The sequence below is a fragment of the Gorilla gorilla genome, chromosome 11 (assembly GCF_029281585.2).
Source record: "Gorilla gorilla gorilla isolate KB3781 chromosome 11, NHGRI_mGorGor1-v2.1_pri, whole genome shotgun sequence".
Classification (NCBI taxonomy): Eukaryota; Metazoa; Chordata; class Mammalia; order Primates; family Hominidae; genus Gorilla; species Gorilla gorilla.
In genome coordinates, this window is record NC_073235.2 from 79,795,396 (window position 1) to 79,809,589 (window position 14,194).

At 41.6% G+C, this 14,194-nt stretch overlaps 1 non-coding gene across 2 annotated transcripts in view; it reads right to left on the minus strand.

The window, feature by feature from the left end:
- Positions 1-14,194, minus strand: part of LOC115933760 (uncharacterized) — a 109,139-nt gene that overhangs the window by 39,910 nt on the left and 55,035 nt on the right. For both annotated transcript variants that reach the window (XR_010129631.1, XR_010129632.1), the window contains 2 exons: positions 11,181-11,317; positions 38-176 (listed from right to left, as the gene is read on the minus strand). This is a non-coding gene — a transcript (uncharacterized protein). The remainder of the gene's footprint in view (positions 1-37; positions 177-11,180; positions 11,318-14,194) is intronic.

The following is a 14,194-nucleotide window of genomic DNA, read 5'->3' on the forward strand; positions in this document are numbered from 1 at the left end:
CAGTCCTCGCTTGCTTGCCTTCCTCTCAGCCAGTTACCTCCATAAGGATTTCAGCAACAATCCTGATAGGTGCCCTCACGCACTTGATTCTTCATCCATTCATGTCTTCCAAATCTCCATCCCTCAATGAAGTCCACCATGTACTTTCTGTTTCTGCTCCCAAGCAAAAGATATTGCTGAAAATTAAATTAAAAATGTAAAAATCTGACCCAAGCCAATATCAGGTGACTGGTCCCAGCTGAGCCTTTACTACTCCCAGGTAATTCTCTGATTTTTCAAAATTTCCTTCCTTCCACAGTCCTCACTTTTCCTTTTCTAAATCCTTCCTGTTTCCTTCAAGCCCCAGTCCCACTGCATGCAACTTTCTCCTTTTGCTTAATAGAAGAAATCAAGATTCTCCAATGTGGGTATCCTCTCATTGCTTTTTCTCTACTGAGAAATACTTAAAGATGATATCTCTTTTTCTGCTTCATTTCAGAGAAGGAAGAGTAACTTCTCCTTTCCAAAATTTGTTTTCCTTTTGGGTCCGGCATCCTATGGACTCCTATTTCCTGTAAACATTGCACCAGGCATGGCCCCTGCTCTTTTATCCCCACCCTCCCCCCAATCTGTCAGCCCCATCCTGGCTCATTTCTATCCCTGTTGAGCCTAGATGCCATTGTCCATCACTTTGAACATTGTTTTCATAAAATCATCCATCATTTCGCCCCTTGATCCTTCTGCCCCATCGTCTCAGAAATCCCAAGTCTTGGATCAACCTACCACCCATTTTCTCAGCTCTTACCATTGGCACCCCAAGTTATTAAAGAAAATCACACAATTATTTCTCTTCTACCTGGGTTGCCAACCTGCCCCTTTACCCCCATCAACACACACATACCCAGACAAACACACGCACACCCCACCTGACTCTTTTGTCAGTAGAGTGGAAAGCAAATTAACAATTGTGGAGATCGTCTGACACTGAGAGGGACCCAGGCTCTACATTACACAATTTAAATACTAGTGCCCATACCAATTTTGGTCTCTAACCTGTTAGAGTCTCAGGTGATTATAATCCTTATACTGGTCTTTCTCCGCTTAATTCTCTTTTATACGTCCCTTGGTAATAACTCTAATCCTATGGAACTCTGAACCCCTACCCTTTTTACTCTTCTCTTCTTTTCTTTATTTCTCCTTTTGTATTCACCAAACCTTGACACATGCCCTATATTCCTCTTTCTCTTCTACTCCAATCCAATCAGTTCTCACATCCTATTGATCTTCCCTCCCAAACATCTCCTAAACCCACCCCCTCCTCTTCATTTTGTCATTTTCTTTTCCTTTTTTAAAAATTTCTATTTTGTAGAGACAGGGTCTCACTATGTTGCCCAAGCTGGTCTTGAACTCCTGGTTTCAAGCAATCCTCCCACCTGCGGCTCCAAAGTCCTGGGATTCAGGCCATTTTGTCATTTTCTTAACTCAGGCCTTCATCATCTCTGCCTGGCCTCATTAAATTGTCTATTAAATGGAACTCCCTGATACTAGCCTCACTTCTCTCCGATTCATCCTCCATAGTCCTCTCAGAGTGATACTGCCTAGAAAAGGGAAGTAGAGGCTGAGTTGGGGGTGAGAGAATGGGAGGAAGGGAGGGTCAAAAGAGAGGAAGACCCAATATCTGGAAACCAAAGAGGAACACTGAGGGGAGAATAGAAATGTCTCCATTTAAACCTTCTTTTATGTCTCCTCATAAAATTGTTGGTCAAATCCACATTACTCACCTCTACTCTGTGGAGTTTATTTGCTTTTGGGGAAACACAATAAAGTACTAAGTCCTGCTATAAGACAGGGCACATGAAGCCAGCACCTGGCTTGCACATTCAATTTATTCTTCATTCATTCATTCATTTATTATTTAACGATATTTATTGAGTACCTATCAGGTGTCAGATACATGCTAGTGCTGGAGAGTGAACACTGATCAAGACAGATATTCTTGTCTTAAAAGCATTAATAGTCAAGTGGGAAAACAAACAAAAAAGTTAGAATATGATAAGTGCTATGATATGAGAAGGTTATGGGTGTGCATAGCAGGGACAAATCAAAGTCAGAGGTAGGAGGGAGGTCAAGGAGGACTTAGGGAAGAGGTGGTGTTTAACTGGAGATCAGAGGAATGTGCAGGAATTAGCGAGGTGTAGGGAAAAGTTGAAGAGAATTTTCTAGGAATGTGAGACAATCCAAAGGCAACAGAGTACGGTGAACCCATGGAACTGACAGAAGAGAGGAAACTGTGGCAAATGAGGTGGGAAAGGTCATCTGTAAACAGATCTTAACTTGTAAATCAAGTTTACATGTTTAGACTTTATCCTAAAGGCAATGGGGAAGCTACAGATGGCTTTAAGCATCTGTAAGTGATGCTTACACAGTGAAAGACCTGTTCAGATTTGTGATTTAGAAAGAACACATGACAGGATAATATCTGAAGTATTAATGGAATGTATTCTCTCCACTCATTTCTCTACTTGGGCTCTGGGCTGCCCATCTGCTCCTTGCCTCCCACCAACATACACATACATAGACAAACATGCACACACCCCACCTCACTCTTTTGCCAGGAGAGTGGAAAGCAAATTAATGATTGTAGAGATTGCCTGCTACTGAGAGAAATCTAGACTCTACATTGCACAATTTAAATACAAAGGGCTCTGCACTTTAACTCAGAGATGAAACAATTAAAATGAAACCAACTCATACAAATGTGTAAATGTGAATTGGTTTTTCACCTCTATGCTGTGAGGGGAGAAGAAATGATCTGATCAGAAAGCAGATGTGCAGGGTAAGGAGGAATGTTCCTGGATTACTTCGTGGCATTATGGGGGACATGGCCCCTTTCTGAGATGAAGCTACATGGGACCTGCATGTGCACCCAGACAGCCCATCCCCACCCTTCAAAGCTAGCAGGATCTGGTACCTTAGACAGCACACTGGGGCCTGCCTGTGCTGAGAGAATAGGCAACAATGGCATTAGCGGCTCAGGCTAGCTTTAGAATGACCCCAGAAATGACTAGATGGACAGCTCCCCCAGCCCCACCCGCTACTCACACATGGACCTCCGTCTTCTTCCCCACTTCCCTTGGGAAGCCAGCCCCAGGAGCCCCAAGAGTAAGAGGCAAGAACAGGGGAAGGAAGGTTTGAAACTGAATTCTGAACTGAAGTATTTATGGAATCTCAGTTGACAAATCACTGAATTCATTTAAGATAATCTAGATGAAGTTGTCCACCAGGAGGAAGGCTGGAGGTTCAGATTCCAAAATCAAATTTACTCCAGGAAAAAACATTCCATGATTGCACACCTGAGGGTTTGTGGACTCTTGCATCTGTGAGACTCCTTGCTCATTACACTCACATGGCTACTGCATGGTGAATGGTTTGAGATGAAGATTGGAAACAGGGGTTTAGGTGAGACCTGATGAGAGTAGAGGGGAAAGAAGACAAGAAAAAAGGTAGGAGAGGTATTCAGGTGGCAGGATCAAGAGTTCTTGGTGATGCAATTGGACATGAGGTATGATGATGAGAGCAGTGAGGAATGATACACAAGTGACTAGCTGCAGCAATGAGTCCATGGCAGTGCTTGCTACCTCCAGGGGGAACTCAGGAGGAGATACACAGATTTGAAGAGAAAATGAGTTCAGTTTGAGTTTAAGATGCCTGTGGAACCTATAGGGTCTGAAGCTCAGGAGAAGGGTTGGAGATGGAGAGAGCTATCTGGGAGCAGGTAGATAGTGCCATAGATACTCAGGAAAGAGAAAGTATCAAAAAGGAGGATATGTTAAATGCTGCCATCAGGTCAAATAAGGAGAGAACTGAAAAGTGCCCCTTGAATTTAGCTACATGGAGATCATGGGTTATTTTGGAGAGAGGAATTTTGGAGAGTGAGTGGGAGGTGAGGAAGTTAAAACAGTGAGTGGACAACTTTTCCAAAAAGTTTAACTGGCAAGACAAGAGAGGATGGTAGATGGAAGAGGATGTGGCTTTTTTAGTCTGAGAAGGGAGGAGCCAGTGGAGAGGAAGGGATTGAATATGAAGGTAGGAGTATGAAAGAATAACTGAGAGAGTGAGGTCAATGAGAAGTCAGAGAGAGATGGGATCCAGAGCATCAGGCCAAGAGATTGGCCTTGGATGGAGGTAGGGGGAGTTTTTCTGTTATAATAAGAGGCAAGGTCAAAAAAATGTATAAAGATGCAAGTAAGTTTATAGGTTGTGGGTGGGTGTGGTGGCTCATGCCTGTAATGCCAGCACTTTGGGAGGCCAAGGCAGGTGGATTGCTTGAGCTCAGGAGTTTGAGACCAGCCTGGACAACATGGGAAACCCCATCTCTACAAAAAATTAGCCAGGTGTGGTGGCATGTGCCTGTAGTCCCAGCTACTCAGGAGGCTGAGGTGGGAGGATCACCTGAACCCAGGAGGTTGAGGCTGCAGTTAGCCATGATCATGCCACTGCACTCCAGCCTGGGCGACAGAGTGAGACCCTGTCTCAAAAAAAAAAAAAGTGTATAGGTTGTTATGGAAAACTGAGACTGCTCACATCTCATAACATCCACACCCACCCAACTCTGATATGTGGGGGGAAAAAAAATCACCAACTGAGAATGAGAAGGTAGAGAGGCCAACATAGGGAGGTGCAGGAAGAGGCAAATCCTTGAAATAGCCCCTCTGGAGGCTGAGAAAACAAGCAGACCGGGGAATAGAGTAGGACTGCAGGCAGCAGTGAGGTCTCACTTGAGGTTGCTGAGCATAAATTTAAGGTAGCCCCAATCTGTGTGACAGGGTGATTTTTTCCTACAGTGCCCAACAGCCTAGGTAAAGGAATGGCCAAGACAGACAGCTGGATTCAGGGTACACACTCTAAAATTTGTCAGGCAGATAAACCAGAAGAATAATGAAGTAATGGAGTTGAGAACACTGGTCAGAGGCCAATGTTATGAGTCATGGAGTCCTTCCTCAGTAGATAAGGAATAGGGGACAGCAAGCATATTATAGATAAAGAGAAAGGAGAAAGCAGAAAGACTGCAGATCTTAATAAGTCTGGAAGATAAACATGGTGAAAATAACCAAAGGAAAAGAACTGGAGGACTTAAAAGTCAAGGGTTCAGAGGTGCTGTGGTTTCTTGAAGACATGGCCTAGGGGTGGCCATGGGATTGAGTGATTGAAGCACAATGGAGAAGGTAATTGGAGATGGAATCAAGAAACTGAGAAGTCAGGTATGTTTCACAGAAATACCTAGATAGCTAAAGAGGGGGAGGGATAGCATTAGGAGAAATACCTAATGTAAATGACGAATTATTGGGTGCAGCACACCAACATGGCACATGTATACGTATGTAACAAACCTGCACGTTGTGCACATGCACCCTAGAACTTAAAGTATAATAATAAAAAATGGTCATTGAAGAGGCTGGGTGTATCAGGGAGTTTGCTGACGATGGAATGAGATTCCCAAGGTCATAGAGGAAAAGTTTCAGAGGAAAGGGAATGTAAGAGATATAAGAAAAAAAGTTTTTCGTAATCTCACATACTCAACCAATACAACACTTCCAGTCACCAAAATGTCTGGAGGTTTTCCTCTACCTACAACCAATTCTTCAGTGGACATAATTATCCTATAATTTAACACAATTTTCCTATAATCACTATCTACATGGAGATAGCATTAGATCCCACAGGCAGAAGGCTCAGTCTCCCAAGATTGCTTCCACTTCAGATGCCAATTCCAGGTAGTAGGTTGTTACCTATACTTCTGACGACTGGTCATAAATTGGGGGTTCCCATGAGGATTCCGCTCCTTGGGTTCAATTAGTTTGTTAGAGCAGCTCACAGAACTCAGGGAAACACTGCTTACATTACCCATTCATCACAAAGCATGTGATGTGGTTTGGATCTGTGTCCCCACCCAAATCTCGCATCGAATTGTAATCCTCAGCGTTGGAGGTGGGGCCTGGTGGGAGGTGATTGGATCATGGGGGTGGATTTCCTCCCTGGTGCTGCTCTTGTGACAGTGAGTGAGTGCTTTCAAGATCTGGTTGTTTAAAATGTGTGGCATCTCCCCACTCTCTCTCTTCCTTCTGCTCTGGCTATGTAAGATGTGTGTGTTTCTTCTTCTCCTTCCACCATAATTGTAAGTTTCCTGAGGCCACTTCAGAAGCAGAAGCTGCTGTGCTTTCTGAACAGCCTGCTGAACTGTGAGCTGATTAAACCTCTTTTCTTTATAAATTACCCAATCCTAGGTATTTATAGCAGCGAGAAGGGACTAATACAGGATGTTACAAAGGATATAGATGAATAGCCAGATGGAAGAGATGCACAGGGCGAGGGATGGGGGAAGAGGCATGAAACTTCCCTGCCCTTTATAGACATTCCACCCTCCAGGTACCTCTACATGTTCAGCAACCTGGAAGCTCTCAGAATTCTGTCCTTTGGGTTTTTATGGAGGCTTTATTAGGTAGGCATGATTAATTACATCATTGGCCATTGGTAATCAACTCATCTTTCAGCCCCTCTACCCTCTCTAGAAGTTGGAGGGTTAGGCTGAAAGTCCCAACCCTGTAATCATGCCTTCGTCTTTCTGGTGACCAGCACACCTCTTGAAGCTATCTAGGGCTCCCCAGCCACCAATGTCTTATTAGCATACCAAAGGCACTCTTATCACTCTGGAGAGTCCAAGGGTTTTAGGAGCTGTGTGCCAGGAACCAGGGGAAGAGACCAAATATATATTTCTTTTCCTTTTTTTTTTTTTTTTTTTTGAGTCGCTCTTTTACCCAGGCTGTAGTGCAGTGATGCAATCTCGGCTCACTGCCACCTCTGCCCCCTGGGTTCAAGTGATTCTCCTGCCTCAGCCTCCCAAGTAGCTGGGATTACAGGCTCCTGGCACCACGCCCAGCTAATTTTCGTATTTTTAGTAGAGACGGGGTTTTACCATCTTGGCCAGGCAGGTCTTGAACTCCTGACCTTGTGATCCACCTGCCTTGGCCTCCCAAAGTGCTAGAATTACATGCATGAGCCACTGCGCCTGGCCCAAAAATATATTTCTTGTCACAATATCACAGGGTGGAATGGGAAACTGAGTCTAGTATGAGGATGAGAGTTCATAAAAGGATAACTCATTGAAAGAACCTCCCTCTAGGACACACATTAAGGATACTGAGGGTCTGAGGGATGGTGGGTTTAGTGGGCTGCACAGATGCAGAATTAGTGGGAGTGGAAGAACATTTAGGCCTCTTAGCCTTCAGCTTTGTCCTGGGTGTGTCATACTTCCAAGGCTCCTGAGTCTCTGGAAGGAGTGAGCTGAGTATTGATTCCAGGGATAGGTTCAGAGCTGAGGGTTGCTGGTCTGCAGCACTGGACTGGTGTGGCCTTTGAGATGAATGCAGGCCTGTCCCAGCTCCTTCACTCCCTCATATGCCATACTATCTCAGTACCTCTCTGCATGTTCATTTTAGGGCTTGATTTTGTCTCTAAACTTAGAGCCCAGGAAAAAGTATTCAGTATCCTTAGAGCACTAGGAGTTGCCTTGGCAAAGACAGATAGCCTGACCCATTATAATATTAACTAATTTCAACCCACACTAATTATCAAAGGTACTCATTTAAGGAAAGATGTGTGTTTAGAGTAATCTTGTGGAAAGACTGCTTTCACTTAAAAAAAAAATGGGGCCAGGTGCAGTGAGTGGCTCATGCCTGTAATCCCAGCACTTTGGGAGGCTGAGGCAGGAAGATCACGAGGTCAGGAGTTCGAGACCAGCCTGACCAAAATGGTAAAACCCTGTCTCTACTAAAAATACAAAAATTAGCCGGGTGTGGTGGTGCATGCCTGTAATCCCAGCTACTCAGGAGGCTGAGGCAGGATAATTGCTTGAACCCAGGAGGTGGAGGTTGCAGTGAGCCAAGATCACTCCATTGCACTCCAGCCTGGGTGACAGAGTGAGATTCCATCTCAAAAAAGAAAAAACAAAAAGGATAGAGACAGAATTTAAAAGTTCTCTGACACAACAAAAATTGATTTTTTTTCTTAAATACAAAAGATTCACTTAGTTTTTTGTTTTGGCCTCAGGTTGGTTTATTTATGCACTATATTTGTTTTTATTCCCATGGTGATCTTTTCTTCTTTCTTTTTTTTTTTTTCTCCCCTGCAGTTCAGTGGTGCCTTCTTAGCTCACTGCAACCTCTGCCTCTGGGGTTCAAGTGATTCTTATGCCTCAGCCTCCCGAGTAGCGAGGATTACAGGAGCACACCACCACGTCTCACTAATGTTTTGTATTTTTAGTAGAGACTGGGTTTCACCATGTTGGCTAGGCTGGTCTTGAACTCCTCACCTCAAATGATCCGCCCGCCTCGGCCTTCCAAAGTGCTGGGATTAAAGGGGTGAGCCACCGCACCCGGCTGTGTGGTGATCTTTTGCTGTTGCTGTTTAAAAGACACAGGTCACCTTTTAGCTTCTGTCCAGTTCATTACACATGAACAATTTGGTTTTCTTTAGAACACTCTTGAGCCCTTGAAATGCCATACATTGTAGGGGCCAGTTTTCTTATGTTTTCCCTGTCAGCAGATTTTGTTAAAAACATCTTGCTGGTAGACCCTATTTTATTAATGATGAGATTCAATGAACCCCTGAAGGGTAAGGTTTTTTTTTTTAAAAAAATCTCTTTTGATGGGGTTTGATGTAAACCTCAAAGGTCTTCTCTCTATGTCTGTTCTATTCCTTTTCTCTTGCATTATTAATTCACCCATAAATTGCAAACTTCTAATGAAGTGTTACCTTCATGCTAACTTCCTAAGTTTCAGGGCAGCATCTGGTGACATAGGGATCATTTTACAGCAGTGTCACAGCATCAGTTGACAAGAGGGTCAGTAAATAGCATTGTTATGGATCTTAAATGAATCCAATACTTATAGCAAACCAGGTGACGTGGAGTTTGGCTGTATCAGATGTGCAGGGTAATGATGCAAATGACCATGCTTACACAACCCCTCTGCATGACTTAGGAACAATGCCTACATTATTTTTAAGATACAGAAAACACAAGTAACATGTAAGAGACGCTGTTAGAGTCAGTTCCCTTGATCACTAATATCGGTGTGTCGTCAGTCATTTTTTGTATTCCCATGTAACTGATTAAATCTATTTGGGAAAAAGTGTTGGCCATCGTATCTTAGATTCTGTTTCTTAAAAAAAAAAAAAAAAAAAAAAAAGGAAGAGTGAGTTGGGGGAGGGCTGTTGATGGCAGTTTGCTGCCGCTGAGTCTGGCCTGCTGTTTTTCTGGCATTTTTTCATCTGTGCTGCCATCTAGAGAGGAGAATTGGAAACATGCAAAAATAAAGTCCCAAGATGGAGTTCAGGGAAAGTGGATACTGTGTATTTATTTGTAGAAAACTGGAAGAAACATCATGAGATTTGGAACTATAAATTTATGTTTTTCTCTTCTCTCTCTCTGTCCCTCCAAGATCCAAAACAGGACTTGGATATCTGTTTCTCAGTTTTTATGAGGACATTCCAGGCATTGCTGGGAAGCCATTTCCTGGATTCGAACTGACTCCTTACATACCTAAAATTCAATTGTATAAACTTTCTGGGACCTCTAAATTGTCAGGAAGTGGTCTCACTTTTCTACAGTTGAAACATTGCTGGAAATGCTCACATTCCCTGTCCTGTAGGATTTGGAAATAAAATGGCAGCTTTTTGTGTGTGAATTAACAAGAGAAAGAAGTCCTTTCAACACAGTGGAGCAGTTTCCTGAAGTCTGTGCCTTCCACAGAATCTACCAGATCTGCAGGATGTTTATAGGTGAAACGTTGGTCCAATGAATTTGGGGATTGCAAGGTAAAACAATGTTAAGCAGTTTTTATAGGCTTTAATTTACCAGTGTCCACTGCCAGCTTGCAAGAGAGGAAAATGCTGGGCAAGCTTTCCCAAACTTGTTTGACCTTGAAACCCTGGGCTTTTCATAGACCTGGTGTTGTGTGGCGCTTACATTCGGAGCTATTACAACAGGGAAAGGACGTTAGCCTGCTGCATGCACACTACGCACAAACACCAGTCCTCCCTGACCCCATCCTATTCCTTCTCTCTGTGTCTCAATATTTTTGAAGTTTTGTTTTGGTTTAAGTAGAGACTGGGGAATTTAACTACTTTTTTTCTCTAGCAGGATTGTAACAGGAGTAGGATCTGTTTGATACTTGCTACTCCCAGGTAAAACAAAGTAAGTTTACCTACAACATATGCCAAATTTTCTCTCTCAGCTTACATGTCAAACAGCACATAGTAAGATAGTCTTTTTACTCAGCACACATTTAGTGTGCTCTAATTCTGTGTAAAGTACCACTGGGAGGGGAGAACAGACAGAAATAAAATATGATCCTTGACTTAGTCAAATCATTAAATAGATGGAGTGATAAGCTTATACACAGATTACTACAAGATCCCTTATACAGATAAATAATGGTCATACTAGATTTAGTCATCATAACTGAAATAATAGGGTTGAGTTTATGTGGAGCAAGGCCATGGAAACTATCCATGGAAAAAGAAACTAATAGCCTTACAGAAACTCTGTTATAGTGGCATCCATTGTTAGAGCATTTCACCTTATTTAAAAAAAAAAGAAAAAGTCAATGGCAAAGAATATCTGTCTGTATTAATTCTGGAAAGTGACATTCTTGATGAAACTAAGTGAACAATATTAATAATGCTTCTCTTTAGATAATTTTTCTGCATTTTAGGAGATGGACCATATAATTCATAGTTTTGACTCAAAAAGTAATGTCTCTATTTAGGTATTAATAAGGATATGATCCCTTACGAGGGATACATATTATTTCCACTTCATGAAAACAACAGGGGCTCAGAGAATTAGCTTGTTTAATAGCTTGTAAAGGGCAGGCTTGGAATTCAAATCCAGTTCTGTCTGGCCCCAAATTGTTATTTTTGTTTCCCTTTTTGTGGGGCAGAGTAATTTTAGAAAATGTTTGCGTACTCTCTGATTTCTATAGCCTAAAAATGTGATGCCAAAGAAAAATGAGGAAAACAGCTTTCCTGAGCTTTAGAGAATTACACATACACAAATAGGAGACTATAAGCTTTGTGAGAGCAGAAACCTCAAGGCCATATCTGTTCTCTTTGCCACACTAAGCCCAGAGCTTAGCACATACCTGGCATATAGATCCTCATTAAAGATTTGCTCAATGAGGCACATATGAATGATAGTGTTTGAGATTAGGTGGTAGGCACTCATGAAAACTTTCAATATCTTCTTGTATTTTTTGCAAGATAGTCCACAGTTTTGAATCTGCAAAGGAGAAATAAGATAAAGGTTAATGCAGGCCATTTGAAAGTATGCCTTACCTCCTCATGAAATGGTCTGAATCTGATCAAGGGCAATTTTCACATTTGTGATTGTACTTTCCAGTTAAAACTCAATAATTAATTAATCATATTGTGAGTCAATTTGTGGATGATTGAGAACCTTCCCCTGCATAGTTGTTTGGTCATTCCCCAACAAATTCATTCCCTGAAAATGGCTAAAAAAAATTAGGCTTGAAGTAAAACTAGATTTGAAGGCAACGACTAAGTCTTCTTTATATCTGTATTCCTAGAACACATTCCTAGTATATATTGTGGTTTATAATAAGAGCACAATATATTTTGTACTAGGAAGGAAGAAAAAAGAAAGGGTAGCAAAAAGGAAGAAAAATGAGAGTTAGGAATCTTGGATTTAAGCCTTGGGTTGACAATGTGAATTTGGGCCAGTCATTTCTTCATTTTGTTTCTCAGTTTCCCTTTTTGGAAGCCAGAGGAGTTGACCTAGTTGACCACTAACATACCTCCAGATTCTAATTGCCTGTGGAAGAGAGACTGGGGTCATTCTTGGTATAAACATGCCCATGCTTCCTTGTGTCCACTAGGGGGCACTGTAGTACTAGCGGAGTGGCCTCCATCTTCCAATTTATTCAATTCTGTTGACAGTATTTTTCCTGTTTTAGTCCCCTGGAAAACATTCTTTACCTTTAACTTTCAAACTCAAATTTATACTACAAAGTATGAGATTTAATTTGGTAAGGAAAGCTGGATAAACATAGGAAGAATGTAGTTCAATGATTTATATTGCTTAAAAGAGAAATTAGAATCACAGAGCTATTTGCATAGTTAGGTTATAACACGTTAAGATTTTCTGTGGTCCAAAAGGGGGGCTTTGAAACTCTTTTAAAGGAAAACAAAGTGGAAAAAATTGTAATTACCAGAATAACAAAAACATAAACTTAATAAGTATGTCAAATCTATGTGAAAACAACTATAAAATTGCCAAGGCTTAAACAGAGATATACCATGTTCTTGGATAAGAACACTCGGCATTTAAAAATTTTTAAATTATTCCCCAAATATATTCATAAATATAATACAATTCCAATGGAAATGCCAATGGAATTTTTTTTGAAACTTTACAAAAGAGTTCTGAAATTCCTTGAGAAAAGTTAAACTGAAAAGAGTCAAGAAAAAAAGACAACCATTTGAGAGGAAGGAGGATTTGAACTGCTAAATTTTTTAAAAAATATAAAACAGCTGAAATTAAAACAGTAGCATAATGACAGCAAAATAAACAAACAAACCAATAAAACAGCGAGTCCAGAAACAAACCCAAGTATGGTGTCCTGGATGTGTTTGTGTGTCTGGGGTTTGTGTGCTTTGGTATTTGGCATCTCAACCCTTTTCCTGTTATAGAAACTGAAAAAAGGCAGATCTTCCTCTTTTAGACAGCAAGGACATCAGCACATAACTGAAGTTTGTCCAGTGGGATTCCCACATTGAATCCAGAAGGAGTGATGCAAAGATGCAGAAACCATCAAGCTATCTACTGAGACAGTGATGATGTCAGTAATTCAGGAGAAGAGAATGTCTGGTGGTGGCACTGTCCTTAGTTTCTATTTAGGCTCTTCCTATAACAGTTCTTCACCAAGTTCTGGCAGCATTCTAATCAGACTATTCATTCAGTGGTCCTTGGCTGATTCATCTGCTGCCAGCCTCCTTTGGCTCCTGTCTGATTCCTGAGCCTGATTTTTAACTTTCCCAAAGAATTTTGTATATAGATACTGTTACTCTTTCAGTAAATTCCATTCTATTTAATCTACCTAGAATTGGTTACTAATGCTGGCAAATAGGAATTCTGACTTGTACAGAAACTGGTAATGGGGATTCGGTTACACACAACAGACTTTCAGGGAAATCAGGAGAATCTGGGTATGCAGACTCATTGTGTTTGAAGATAATAAAAACCAATTAATATTCAAAGATGAGACTCTGGAAACCCACAGCTTATAGTAGTAAAATAGCTAATGAAATTAATGCCTGTGAGCATTAGGATTGAGTTGGGTATTAAAGACAAGACCGTGGGGGACAGAATTGCTGTTGTCACAGAACAGTATGAAGGAAATGAGGAATTCAAGAGCTGGGTGCTAAGCCTAGCTGCTTCATTTGAAGACATTAACAAATGAAAATCTCTAAATTCTCATCTTAAAACATGAACTGAAACCCAAGCTGTGAATTTGTTAAAAGAAACTTTTATAGCCCTAGGATGGAGATAGCTATAAACCAATATTTGTTCTTGTTGATTGCTGATTTGCAAATCAGTCGAATTCACCTCCTTACCTGGGGTCTTAGAAGAGCATATGTTAAAGTGCTGATTCCGAAAGAGTAAGATCTTTAAAATTAAAATGCTATATAGGGGAGAATTTGAAGAACGCAGAGACTCCTTGCCCCCAAACTCTCAGCCTTCTTTGCAGCTGAAGCTTTTATTATAAAGCTATTTCTCCTTTGTTTGAAGAGGCTGAAACTCCCTAGTTTGAGGGAGTTACCTTATAGGAGGTTCTCTTATACCCTACTCTTACTCTGCACTATCTCCAGATCTGTAATTAGAGTCAAACTCATTGGGCGCGGTGGCTCACACCTGTAATCCCAGCACTTTGGGAGGCTGAGGTGGGCGGATCACCTGAGGTCAGGAGTTTGAGACCAGCCTGGCCAATATGGTGAAACCCTGTCTCTACTAAAAAATAACAAAAGATTAGCCAGGGATGATGGCAGGTGCCTGTAATCCCAGCTACTCGTGAGGCTGAGGCAAGGAGAATTGCTTGAACCCAGGAGGTGGAGGTTGTGGTGAGCCAAGATCACGCCA